Source organism: Molothrus aeneus, chromosome W (genome assembly GCF_037042795.1).
Source record: "Molothrus aeneus isolate 106 chromosome W, BPBGC_Maene_1.0, whole genome shotgun sequence".
Classification (NCBI taxonomy): Eukaryota; Metazoa; Chordata; class Aves; order Passeriformes; family Icteridae; genus Molothrus; species Molothrus aeneus.
In genome coordinates this window covers 9,951,138-9,963,797 of record NC_089679.1, presented here as the reverse complement: position 1 = coordinate 9,963,797, position 12,660 = coordinate 9,951,138, and positions in this window count along the sequence as shown.

Below are 12,660 nucleotides of genomic sequence, written 5' to 3'. Positions count from 1 at the left end.
TATTAAAAAAGTTAGTGAAGTGGATATTTTCCCAATTTCCTGAAGCTTCCCCGGAGCAGTTTTGTGACTCCCACTTTTGGGACGCAGTTTACAGCAAATTACAAAAGGAAATGAAATCCGGGGATTCCTCTCTAGCTGAGATCAATTATTGGGTATTCCAAATCAGGCTAGTGTTAAGATCTTCGAAATTGGGAAAAGGTTCCACGAGTTCTACTTTGTCCCCTTGTTCTCCCTGGCCTTCCACCCCTAACCCTCCTTGCTCCCCTGCTCTTCCTAAAGCTGGCATCTTGAGAGGAGCAGCTCGCCCCAGCACGGCGCAGGGTGGCCACCATTCCCCTGGCTGCTCTCAAGGCTCCCAATCCCCCTGCCCGAGGAGTCCTGGCCAGACTTCTCGGGGTTCTTCCCACTCCCCTGCTACCCCAGTTCAAAAAACCCCTGTTAAAACCCCTGTTCAAAAAACCCTTGTTAAAACCCCAGTTCAAAAAATCCCTGTTAAAAACTCCTCTGTTCAGTCTCAGCTCCCTCCACAAGATGGCTCCTGTGGAGCCCAAGATGGAGGGGGCCACATGGCCTTTCCCGCCTTTTCTCCTTCTTGCTCCCAGAACCCCCTCCTGTCCCTCAACCCCTCCCAGCTTCCCTCTGCCCCTCCTCCCTTGTCGGTCCCTCCCATCCCTCCTCCCTCTTACTTAACCCCGCCCCCTGACTCCTCCCTTGGGGCGGGAACTTTGACATCTGTGTTTCCCGCCCAGCTTGTCCAGTCCTCCACCCAGTCCTTCGGCCACTCCCCCTCCTCTCTCCCTTCCGGTTCCCACGCTCCCCCTTCTGGTTCCCACGCTTCGGCGTCCGGCGGGGGAGGGGTGGGAACCCCTGAGCCAGAGCCTGCTCCTATTCCATCAGCAGCTCCAGTTACTTACCATCCAGGAGGGGAGAGAGGAGTGGTGGCTCAGTGGACTCCCTTCCCACACCATCAGATTAAAGAGCTCTGTAAGGCCCAAAAGGATTTCTCCCGGGAGAGTATTTCCGGGGGATCCTGAAGGCCACAATAGCAGGGCCGGAGGTCACCCCTAGTGATCTCTGAACCCTTTTCTCTTGTCTTCTGAACCTAACTGAATTATCTATATGGGAGACAATATGGAGAAGGGAAGTGGTAGAGGTGCTACCATTATTGTGGGAAAACCCCCGCACTGGGCGTGACTCAAATGGGGAGATCATTTCAATTGATCATATGTGTGGCGTGGGGAATTGGGCAGACGGGCACACTCAGGCGAGGGTCATCCCTCCTGAGGCATTGCGGGAAAGCAGTAAGGCGGCAGAAAGAGCCTTCCTGAGATTACCATCAACTGCACCCCCCATTTCCTACTCAATGATTAAACAATGCGCAGATGAACTGTTCATTGTATTTGTGGAAAGGCTTTGCAAATCTATTGAGTTGCAGGTGAAAAGCGAGGGAACCAGAGCGGAGCTCTTAAAGGAGGTGGCCCGTACTAACGCCAATCCCGCTTGCAAGGAGGCTATCCTTAGCCTCCCACTAGATCCTCCGCCGACCGTGCAGCAAATGATTGAAGTCTGCGCGCAACGGGTCACCATAACAGCAGGAGACCCGGACCAGAGGGCCCGCATGCCACCTCGCCGAACAGCTGCTGCTGCTGATACCCTGGATGATTCGTTGCAGCTGACTCGACCTCTGCATCTAAGAAACACTGATTTCCAGCTGGTGACCGTGTGCCCAGAGTGCCCCGGCCAGTGGAGACGGCTTGGACGTTGTGGTTATTCTCTCCGGATGGCTCCCTATTCAGTTATGTTCCTGCTGGCCATCATTCTGTGGCCCATTATCCCACCTGCGAGCCCGTGGATCATCCCCCAGCCAAGGGCCAACGTTTGGAGAACTCTCGCCAACGCCCTCGGCCACGAACACATTTGCCTCAGTATGGCATCAGCAGAGGACCCGATGTCGACCTGCCTCGTGGGGATCCCTCTCTCTCCCGGCGAGTTGCCCTCCCCTTTCAACTCCTCCCTTGTCCCATTCGTGACCCAAACCCTTTCTCACCGTAGGAATCCCAGCGATGTCTGGAGGGACGGAATCAAGGGGCTGGCCCCTTTGACCTCCGAACCTCCAGAACTGGATTTGCTCGGCTCCGCCAATGCCTCGCTTTGTTTTCTGTTTTGGTTTTCCCCAGCCCCCTGGGACAGCAGGTATACTCGTATAAAACCAATAAAGAATGAATACGTTGCTGCCCAGTGGTGTGAGACGGCCGTTAAAATACACATTGCATCCACCCTGGGAAGCAAGCCGCTGTCCCTACCCCGGGGAATTTTCTTTATTTGCGGAGACCGAGCGTGGGCAGGCATCCCCTCTCGCCTGGTCTGAGGTCCTTGTACTTTGGGTCGGCTGTCGCTGTTTACACCCAACCTGACCAAAATTAATGATTGGAAGGTGAAAAGAGCCGCCCCGGAATCAGTCCGGTCCAAAAGAGACCTTAAAGATCTCGATCCGGAGTGTGACTCTGAAATTATCCATTGGTCCAAGCCAAAAATTGTAGCCGTCACCTTGTTTTTACCTTGGGTGTCGGTGGCTAAGTCACTAGGAGGATTGGCTCGCCTAGAGTGTTGGGCTGCTAAGCAAGCTAATCTTACATCAGCCACATTATCAGACCTCCTATCAGACGAGGAAATAACGAGGAAGGCAACGCTCCAGAAAAGGGCAGCAATTGATTTCCTGTTGCTTTTACATAACCATCGGTGCGAAGAGTTCGAGGGCCTCTGCTGTTTGAATTTATCATCCCGGGCTGAGGACGCGAGGGCCTCCATTCAAAAAATGCAAGACATGGTCCATCAGATCAAGCAAGACACATCGGATTGGCTGGGGGACCTTTTCAAAAACTGGGGCCTCGGCGGCTGGATCGGCTCAATCTTAAAGACAGCTTTGCTAGTCCTGTTGGTTATACTCGTAGTTTCAGTTGCGTCAACGGTTGTTTGGAGATTAGTTAAAGGACGTTTAGTTAAGTTGACGTCCCCCCCTAATGTTAATCAAGTGTCGGCCGAAGAAGAGGGACAGTCTATTGAGTTACAAGACGCTGAAGACTTACACATGGACTCTGAACTTGAAGGTCAAGACCCGCAAGATGTGTGTTAAGCCTTCACTTGATTTTTCTTTTTATTTAAACGAAAAAGGGGGAGATGTTGCAGTGTGTTTTGTTAAGTTATTAGGTTGGTTTGTTCCAATCCCCTTCTGTCTGAAAATGGTTCTGCCCCAGTTCTCCCTTCCCGCCTTTGGAGCTGTCTTTCTTCCTGGATCCACCTAAGCCAACAATGTATCCCCTAAACTCCGCCCTGGTTTCCCTGGAAACCCTTGCATTTTTTCTTCTGATCCCTCCCCAGTGCCCCGCCAATCACTCTCACTCCCCACCCTTACTGCTAGAATGTTCCAGCAGGGGAGTTCGATGGTTGGCTGAGGACCAGGGGCCCCTCCCCAGAATGTTTCCCGTTGGTGTTGCCCACGTGTCAATCCCTTGGACCCCACTCCACACTACACCCCCATTGGCCCAATGCCTGGCACCTCCCAACCCTTTAAAACTTGCTGTCACCCCCCCCCCCCCCGTCTTCTCCTGTCGGTCCCTCCGGGATTCATTAAAGACTGGATTAAGCCACAGTTGGAGTCCGCCGTCTTCTTTCCGCTGGTTGCAGCCTTTACTAGACTCCGTCCTGCACAAGGTGTGCCTACAGCCGCAAGCTGGGCACTGCCTTAGGCGCTATCCCGAAGCCAGCTCTCGGGAGAAGTGCCCCCTCGTGCTGCTAGCAGTGCTGGAGCTAGCTAGACGCTGACAATTGAGTCGCACTGCTGCATTTTCTGTACTGGCACAGTTTCTCCTTGAAACCATAGTGGAAAAGCTTTTTGCTAAGTGTTAAACGAGAAGCGAAGCAGAAGACGGAGATAAGGAGCTCTCCGAAGCTAAGTGGCTGTCCCAGGCATCTTTCGGCAAAAGACGCTGCCCGGAGCACACCGCGACCGTCATAATGCTCTTTGGCGAAGAAGCCGCTTCTTCCCCTCCGGGAGATGGAGTAGGGGCAGCTTCCCAAAGGCAAAGAAGCAAGCCGCACCACACCGGTATAGTGTGGGCAGCTTCCAAAATTATCGAAAACAGTACTTTACCACTTTCTTGCCTTTTCCACTAACATTACATGTGAAAAGAAGCAGGTTTGTACAACTCTATTTTGCTTCATGCTAAACACTCTGCAGACCTCCTTGAAACTGCAAGAACAAGATTGGGAATATTTTCCGCACGGGCACAGTTTCTCCATGCAAGACATAGTGGAAAAGCTTTTTGCTAAGTGTTAAACGAGAAGCGAGGCAGAAGACGGAGATAAGGAGCTCTCCGAAGCTAAGTGGCTGTCCACGGCATCTTTCGGAACAAGCCGCTTTCTGGGGCTCATTGCGACCGGCGCAATGCTCTTTGCGCGTGGAAGCCACTTCTTCGCCTCTGGGAAAAGGAGAGAATGGCAGCTTCCCAAAGGCGAAGAACCAAGTCGCACCACACCGGTATAGTGTGGGCAGCTTCCAAACTTATAGAAAACAGTACTTTACCACTCGCCTGCATTTTCCACTCACATTATATTCCTAAAGAAAGAGTTTTGAACAACTCTATTTTGCTTCATGCTAAACACTCTTCAGACCTCCTTGAAACTTCTAGAACAAGATTGGGAAAGTTTTCTGCCCGGGAACAGTTTCTCCATGCAAGACATCATGGAAAAGCTTTTTGCTAAGTGTTGAACGAGAAGCGAGGCAGAAGACGGAGACACGGAGTTCTCCGAAGCTAAGTGGCCGTCCCGGGCATCTTTCGGCACAAGCCGCCGTCCGGGGCTCGCCGCGACCAGCGCAATGCTCTTTGCGCGAAGAAGCCGCTTCTTCGCCTCCGGGAAACGGAGAGAGCGGCAGCTTCCCAAAGGCAAAGGACCAAACCGCACCGCACTTGTATAGTTTGGGCAGCTTCCAAAATTATTGAAAACAGTACTTTACCACTTTCTTGCCTTTTCCACTCACATTATATGTGTAAAGAAGCAGTTTTTTGTCACCCTGGGTTATTAAGATTTTCTAAGCCTTCTGATGTTGACATTCTTGTATTTAATTTTCTCACACACTTTCTGTAAATAACTCATTGTTTTGCATTCCTTTATGGAGGAGGAGAGAGTTGATGGACTGTTGGTTTAACCAGTGGCATTGGAGAGTTGCCACTGTCACCCTCATATCCACTGTCACTTTTGGAAAACTATAAATGTTGGAGTCAGAAAATAAACGGCCTTTTTCTTCTCTTTCACCTTGAGAACGGTGTGAGCGTGTGTTCTTTTTTCTCCTATAGCGACATTTGGTGACCCCGACATGTGTATTGCAGCAGGTTGCGGTGAGGTTTTCCCCCCCCTCTCTTTGGTGCTTTGCCTGCGGTTCATGGGGTAATGGCGAGTGCTGTGAGTTTTTAGGAGGATCTCCTCCTTTTGGATCTTTGGAGGGGGGTCCTGGAGTGGAAACAGATTTCTGTTTCCTGGGATGACTTTGAGAGATTGTTTCTGTGGGCCCGGGAGCGAGGGTTTCTTTCGGGTCCTGAGAGGGTGTTCTCCAGGGAGGCGTGGTCTCGTGTGGGGACCTGCCTCATGGAGGCCCTTTTTGACGATTGCACGCTAGATGCGGGACCGCTGCTGGTGCAGTGGAAGAGATGTGTGGAGCTTTGGGAGGGGTCTGGCTCTTGTACCCCTCGGAGTTCCCGGGGAAGCTCTTCTGCCTCGGACGTGGAGGAGGGGGAGTTTGAGTTTTTGTCTGATGTGGAGTCCCCCTCCCCGCCTCCAGACGGTGTGCTGGGGGGAGGAGCCCCGTGGGTTTCTGCGGGCTCTGTGGATTTGGCGGGCCGTCCTCGTCCTGCTTCGCCCGGCATGGGCGGTGGGGTGGGGGACGGGTTGCCTTTTCTTTGTGCCTTTCCGGTTCTTGAGGGCCAGCCTCCGCCTCGGCTTGAGTCTGGTTCGGTGACGACCTGGTGTCCGAATTGTGGTGTTTCCACAAAGTTCCCCCTGGCCACGGCGGGGGCGGGGTCGCCCACCTCCGAGCCGGGCTCATCGGCGGGGGGGGGCGACTTCGCCCGCCCCTGGGCCAGCGCAGCCTTCTGAGCGTGTGCAGTCGGTGGACGCAGCCGGGGGCGGGGCGTCGGTCGGCGTTCTGTCCGGCCCCGCTCCAGTGGGCGGGCAGCCTGCCCCTCTCTGCTCGGTGGGGGCGGTACCCGCTGGGCAGTCTTGTGGTTTGGGACGGACCCTCATAGGGGGCTTGCCGGGCTCCCTGGTGCCATCCCGCAGCGACGCAGCTGCGCGGACTGCGTCTCTCTCGGCATCCTGTCCCTCCCCTGTGTCGGGGGCCGGGGGAGGTCTAGTGCCACCCTTCAAGGCATCATTGTGCACCTGGGGCTCATCAATGCGGATTTCACAGGGCAGATTTGTGCCATGGTCTCCACACCCACCCCCCCCGTGACGATCCCGAAAGGGACGCGGCTTGCTCAACTTGTGCCTTTCAAGTCCTCTGTTTGCAGGTCAGCTGATCAGTCGCGTGGAGCTGGTGGTTTTGGCTCCACTGGGCCACCTCAAGTTCACTGGACTGCTGTCCTGACCAAGGACCGTCCCGAGATGCTGTGCACCTTGTCTGTTCCTGGTGCAACGCCGCCAGAAGTCCGCGTCCGTGGGCTTCTCGACAGCGGTGCTGATGTCACGGTTCTCTCCCTTGTGACCTGGCCCTCAGAGTGGCCCTTGGATCCGGTGGGGACATCTGTCGCTGGCCTGGGAGGGACGGCGCAATGTTATGTGAGCCAACGGCCTGTGTTGGTCACGAACCCAGAGGGACAGGTGGCCTGGGTTAGGCCTCATGTTACTTCTACTCCTGCCAACCTTTGGCGGAGGGATGTTCTGTCTGCTTGGGGGGTGCGCATTGGGACGGATTTTTGATGGGGGCCACTGCAGTGAAGGGCGCAGAGTGTCCGACGCCTCCTATACGGTGGCTGGTTGACAAACCTGTATGGGAAAAGCAGTGGCCCCTCCCTCAAGAGAAGTTGAATGCCCTTCGGAATCTGGTGCAGGAGCAGTTGGACCAGGGTCATCTGAAGCCTTCCACCAGCCCCTGGAACACCCCTGTCTTCTGCATCAAAAAGAAGTCTGGGAAATGGAGGTTGTTGCAAGACCTCCGAAAGGTTAATGCCGTGATGGAAAGCATGGGAACATTGCAGGCGGGCATGCCATCGCCTACCATGCTTCCTGCAGACTGGCCGGTCCTCATTGTGGATCTGAAGGATTGTTTCTTTACAATTCCTTTGCATCCCGATGACAGACCGAAGTTTGCCTTCTCAGTGCCAGCAATTAATAAGGCTGAGCCTGCACAGAGGTATCAATGGAGGACATTGCCTCAGGGCATGCGCAATTCTCCGGCCATATGCCAGTGGTATGTGGCCCGTGCCTTGTCTGGAGTTCGCAGGCAGTTTCCTGATGCACGTCTGTATCATTATATGGACGACATTTTGGTGGCCGCGTCCACCCAGGATGAGCTGCTGAGGATTCAGCCTCGGTTGCTTGATGCTTTGCATGCTCAGGGACTGCAGGTGGCTCCGGAGAAGGTCCAACAGCAACCACCTTGGAAGTATTTGGGGGTCAAAATTCTGGAACGGACGATCCGTCACCAGGAGGTGCAATTTGTGCATCCTGTGAGGACACTGAATGATGTTCAGAAATTGGTGGGTGTCATCACTTGGTTGCGTCCGTATTTGGGAGTAACCGATGCGCAGCTGTCTCCTCTGTATGATTTGTTGAAAGGAGACGCTGATCTAAAATCACCTCGCACACTGACCCCTGAGGCGCATAAGGTGTTGGAGGTGGTTCAGCGAGCTGTTTCGGCTTGCCAAGTTTATCGCATTGATCCCTCCGTTGATGTCACTGTGTTCGTCACCACTCCAGATTCGTATCCCACAGGTATCATTGGCCAGTGGAGTGACAATTGGTCTGATTCCTTGCACATTTTGGAATGGGTTTTCCTGCCCCATCAGCCGCAGAAGACGGCAACTGCGTTGTTTGAATTGATCGCTCGCTTGATAATCAAATGCCGGCAATGGTGTTTGCAATTGATGGGTGCGGATCCCGCAAAGATCATACTCCCGGTGCAACGGGAGGATTTTGACTGGAGCTTTGCAAACAGTGTGTCCCTGCAGAGTGCTCTGGAAAATTTCTCCGGGCAGATCACTTATCATCTGCCCAGCCATAGGCTACTGCATATGGCAAAATCCACAAAAATCTCTTTGCGGCCCAAAAATAGCCAGGAACCCGTGCAAGGACCCACTGTCTTCACTGATGGTTCAGGGAGGACTGGGAAGGCCATTGTTACCTGGAGGGATGGATCTGAGTGTCAGGTTCTGGAAGGCCACGAGGATGGGTCAGCCCAGTTGGTTGAACTGAGGGCTGCTGTCATGGCATTTGAAAGATTCTCCCAGGAGCCTTTCAACTTGGTCACAGATTCCGCCTATGTGGCTGATATCGCACAGCGGTTGGGTCATTCGGTCTTGAAGGAGGTCAGTAATCCTGCCTTGTTTCAATTACTGAAGACCTTGTGGTGTGCCATTCAGGCCCGGGTTCATCCATTCTATGTTCTGCATGTGAGGAGTCACACCAATTTGCCGGGCTTTATAGTGGAAGGTAACGCGAGGGCTGAAAGCTGGCTAACCCAGCGTGGGTAGCGCCTCAGCCTGATACACTCGCGCAGGCCAAGGCATCGCATGGGTTTTTCCACCAAAACGCACATACCCTGCAGAAGCAGTTTCAGCTGACGCCAACTGAGGCTCGTGACATTGTTGAGTCATGTGATGACTGCCATGCACTTGCTCCGCCTTTGCCGGCAGGGGTGAACCCCAGAGGCCTTAGGGCCTTGGAGCTTTGGCAGACCGATGTCACCCTGGTTGCCGAGTTTGGCCGGCTCAAGTATGTGCATGTCACTGTGGACACGTTCTCCTCTGCGATGTGGGCTTCGGCTCACACTGGGGAGAAGGCCCGCGATGTCCTTGCCCACTGGAGGCAGGCCTTTGCTGTTTGGGGCATACCTTCTGCGGTGAAAACCGACAATGGTCCTGCTTACGCATCGCAAAAGGTGCGGCAGTTCCTGCAGTTGTGGGGTGTTTCGCACAAGTTCGGGATCCCTCATTCTCCGACTGGTCAAGCTATTGTAGAACGCGCTCATGGTACTCTGAAGCGGGTTCTTCAAAAACAAAAACGGGGAATGCAGGGTGAAACCCCGCACAGTCGGTTGGCAAAAGCTTTGTACACAATCAATCATCTCACTGTGCCACAGAACTCAAATAACCCTGTCATTTTGAATCACCATCTCTCGTTGCAGGCTGCGGACGAGGCACATCAGCCTCGAGCGAAGGTTCGGGTGCGGAATTTAGTCACCAAACAGTGGGAAGGTCCCTACGACCTTATCGCTTCGGGGCGCGGGTATGCTTGTGTATCCACAGATACTGGGGTACGCTGGGTACCTTCAAAATGTGTTCGCCCTGACCTGCGACCGCAGAGGCAGAATCCAGCCGATGAGCGAGACGGAGACCGTGACCAACCTGAAAGGGATCAAGCGGGCGGATCATTGAGTGATGACTTAGATGCAGATGACGGGAGTGATCGCTCTGATGATTCGTCCGCAAGTGGACACGGAGCATTGTTCATGTTTTTCCTTTTTACAATGTTCATTTTCTTTTCTTTTTCTATTTAAATGGAAAAAGGGTGAGATGTCACCCTGGGTTATTAAGATTTTCTAAGCCTTCTGATGTTGACATTCTTGTAGTGAATTTTCTCACACACTTTCTGTAAATAACTCATTGTTTTGCATTCCTTTATGGAGGAGGAGAGAGTTGATGGACTGTTGGTTTAACCAGTGGCATTGGAGAGGTGCCACTGTCACCCTCATATCCACTGTCACTTTTGGAAAACTATAAATGTTGGAGTCAGAAAATAAACGGCCTTTTTCTTCTCTTTCACCTTGAGAACGGTGTGAGCGTGTGTTCTTTTTTCTCCTATAGCGACAGTTTTGGACAACTCTATTTTAGTTCGAGCTAAACACTCTGCAGACCTCCTTGAAACTTCTAGAAGAAGACTGGGGATGTTTTCTGTACTGGCACAGTTTCTCCATGCAAGACATCGTGGAAAAGATTTTTGCTAAGTGTTAAACAAGAAACACGGCGGAAGACGGAGATATGGAGCTCTCCGAAGATAAGTGGCTGTCCCGGGCATCTTTCGGCACAAGCCGCTGACCGGGGCTCACCGCGACCGGCACAATGTTCTTTGCACGAATAAGCCGTTTTTTCGCCTCCGGAAGATGGAGAGAGCGGCAGCTTCCCAAAGGTGAAGAACTAAGCAGCACCACACCGGTATCGTATGGGCAGCCTCCAAACTTTTAGAAAACAGGACTTTACCACTCTCTTGCCTTTTCCACTCACATTATATGTGAAAAGAAGCAGTTTTGGACAACTCTCTATTGCTTCTTGCTAAACACTCTGCAGACCTCCTTGAAACGTCTAGAACAATATTGGGAATGTTTTCAGTTCTGGCACAGTTTCTCCTTGGAAACCATAGAGGAAAAGCTTTTTGCTAAGTGTTAAACGAGAAGCGAGGCAGAAGACGGAGATAAGGAGCTCTCTGAGGATAAGTGGCTGTCCCGGGCATTTTTCGGCACTAAGCCGCTGCCCGGAGCTCACCGCGACCGGCACAATGCTCTTTGCGCGAAGAAGCCGCTTCTTTGCCTTCCCGAAACAAAGAGAGCGGCAGCTTCCCAAAGGCGAAGAACCAAGTCGCACCACACCGGTATAGTGTGGGCAGCTTCCAAACTTATAAAAACCAGTACTTTATCACTCTCCAGCATTTTCCACTCACATTATATGTGAAACGAAGCAGTTTTGGACAACTCTATATTGCTTTTAGCCAAACAATCTTCAGACCTCCTTGAAACGTCTAGAACAAGATTGGGAATGTTTTCTGCACGGGCACAGTTTCTCCATGCAAGATATAGTGGAAAAGCTTTTTGCTAAGTGTTAAATGAGAAGCGAGGCAGAAAACGGAGATAAGGAGCTCTCCGAAGCTGAGTGGCTGTCCCGGGCATCTTTCGGCACAAGCCGCTGTCCGGGGCTCACCGCGACCGGCACAATGCTCTTTGCGCGACGAAGCCGCTTCTTCGCCTCCGGGAAACAAAGTGAGTGGCAGCTTCCCAAAGGCGAAGAAGCAAACCGCACAACACCGGTAGAGTATGGGCAGCGTCCAAACTTTTAGAAAAATGTACTTTACCACTCTCTTGCCTATTCCACTCACATTATATGTGAAAAGAAGCAGTATTGGACAACTCTATTTTACTTCATGCTAAACACTCTGCAGACCTCCTTGAAACTTCTAGAACAAGATTGGGGCTGTTTTCTGTACTGGCAAAGGTTCTCCTTGGAAACCATACTGGAATAGCTTTTTGCTAAGCGTTAAACGAAAAGAGAGGCAGAAGACGGAGATAAGGAGCTCTCCGAAGCTAAGTGGCTGTCCTTGGCATCTTTCGGCACAAACCGCTTTCCGGAGTTCGCCGCCGCCGACACAATGCTCTTTGCGCGAAGCAGCCGCTTCTTCGATTACCCAAGAAGGAGAGAGCGGCAGCTTCCCAAAGGCGAAGAACCAAGCCGCACCACACCGGTAAAGTATGGGCAACTTCCAAACTTATAAAAAATAGTACTTTACCACTCTCTTGCCTTTTCCACTCACATTATATGTGAAAAGAAGCAGTTTTGGAAAACTCTATTTTTCTTCATGCTAAACACTCTGCAGACCTCCTTAAAACTTCTAGAAGAAGATTGGGGATGCTTTCAGTTCTGGCACAGTTTCTCCTTGGAAACCCCTGTGGAAGAGCTTTTTGCTAAGTGTTAAACAAGAACGAGGCAGAAGACGGAGACAAGGAGTTCGCCAAAGCAAAGTGGCTGTCCCGGGCATCTTTCGGCACAAGCCGCTGCCCGGAGCACACTGCAACCGGCACAATGCTCTTTGCGCGAAGAAGCCGCTTCTTCGCCACCGGAAGATGGAGTAGGGGCCGCTTCCCAAAGGCAAAGAACCAAGTCGCACCACACCGGCATAGTGTGGGCAGTTTCCAAACTTATTGAGAACAGTACTTTAGAACTCCTCTGCATTTTCACCTCACAGTACATTCCTAAAGAAATAGTTTTGGAAAATTCTATTTTGCTTCTTGCTAAACACTCTGCAGACCTCCTTGAAACGTCTAGAAGAAGATTGGGGATGTTTTCAGTTCTGGCAAAGTTTCTCCTTGGAAACCGTTGTGGAAAAGCTTTTTGCTAAGTTTTAAACGAGAAGCGAGGCAGAAGACGGAGATAAGGAGCTCTCCGAAGCTGAGTGGCTGTCCCGGGCATCTTTCGGCAGAAGCCACTCTCGGGAGTTCACTGCGACCGGCACAATGCTCTTTGCGCAAAGAAGCCGCTTCTTCGCCTACGCGAGAAGGAGAGAGTAGCGGCTTCACAAAGGCGAAGAACCAAGTCACACCACACCGGTATAGTGTGGGCAGCTTCCAAACCTTTAGAAAACAGTTCTTTACCGCTCTCTCTCCTTTTCCAATCACATTATATG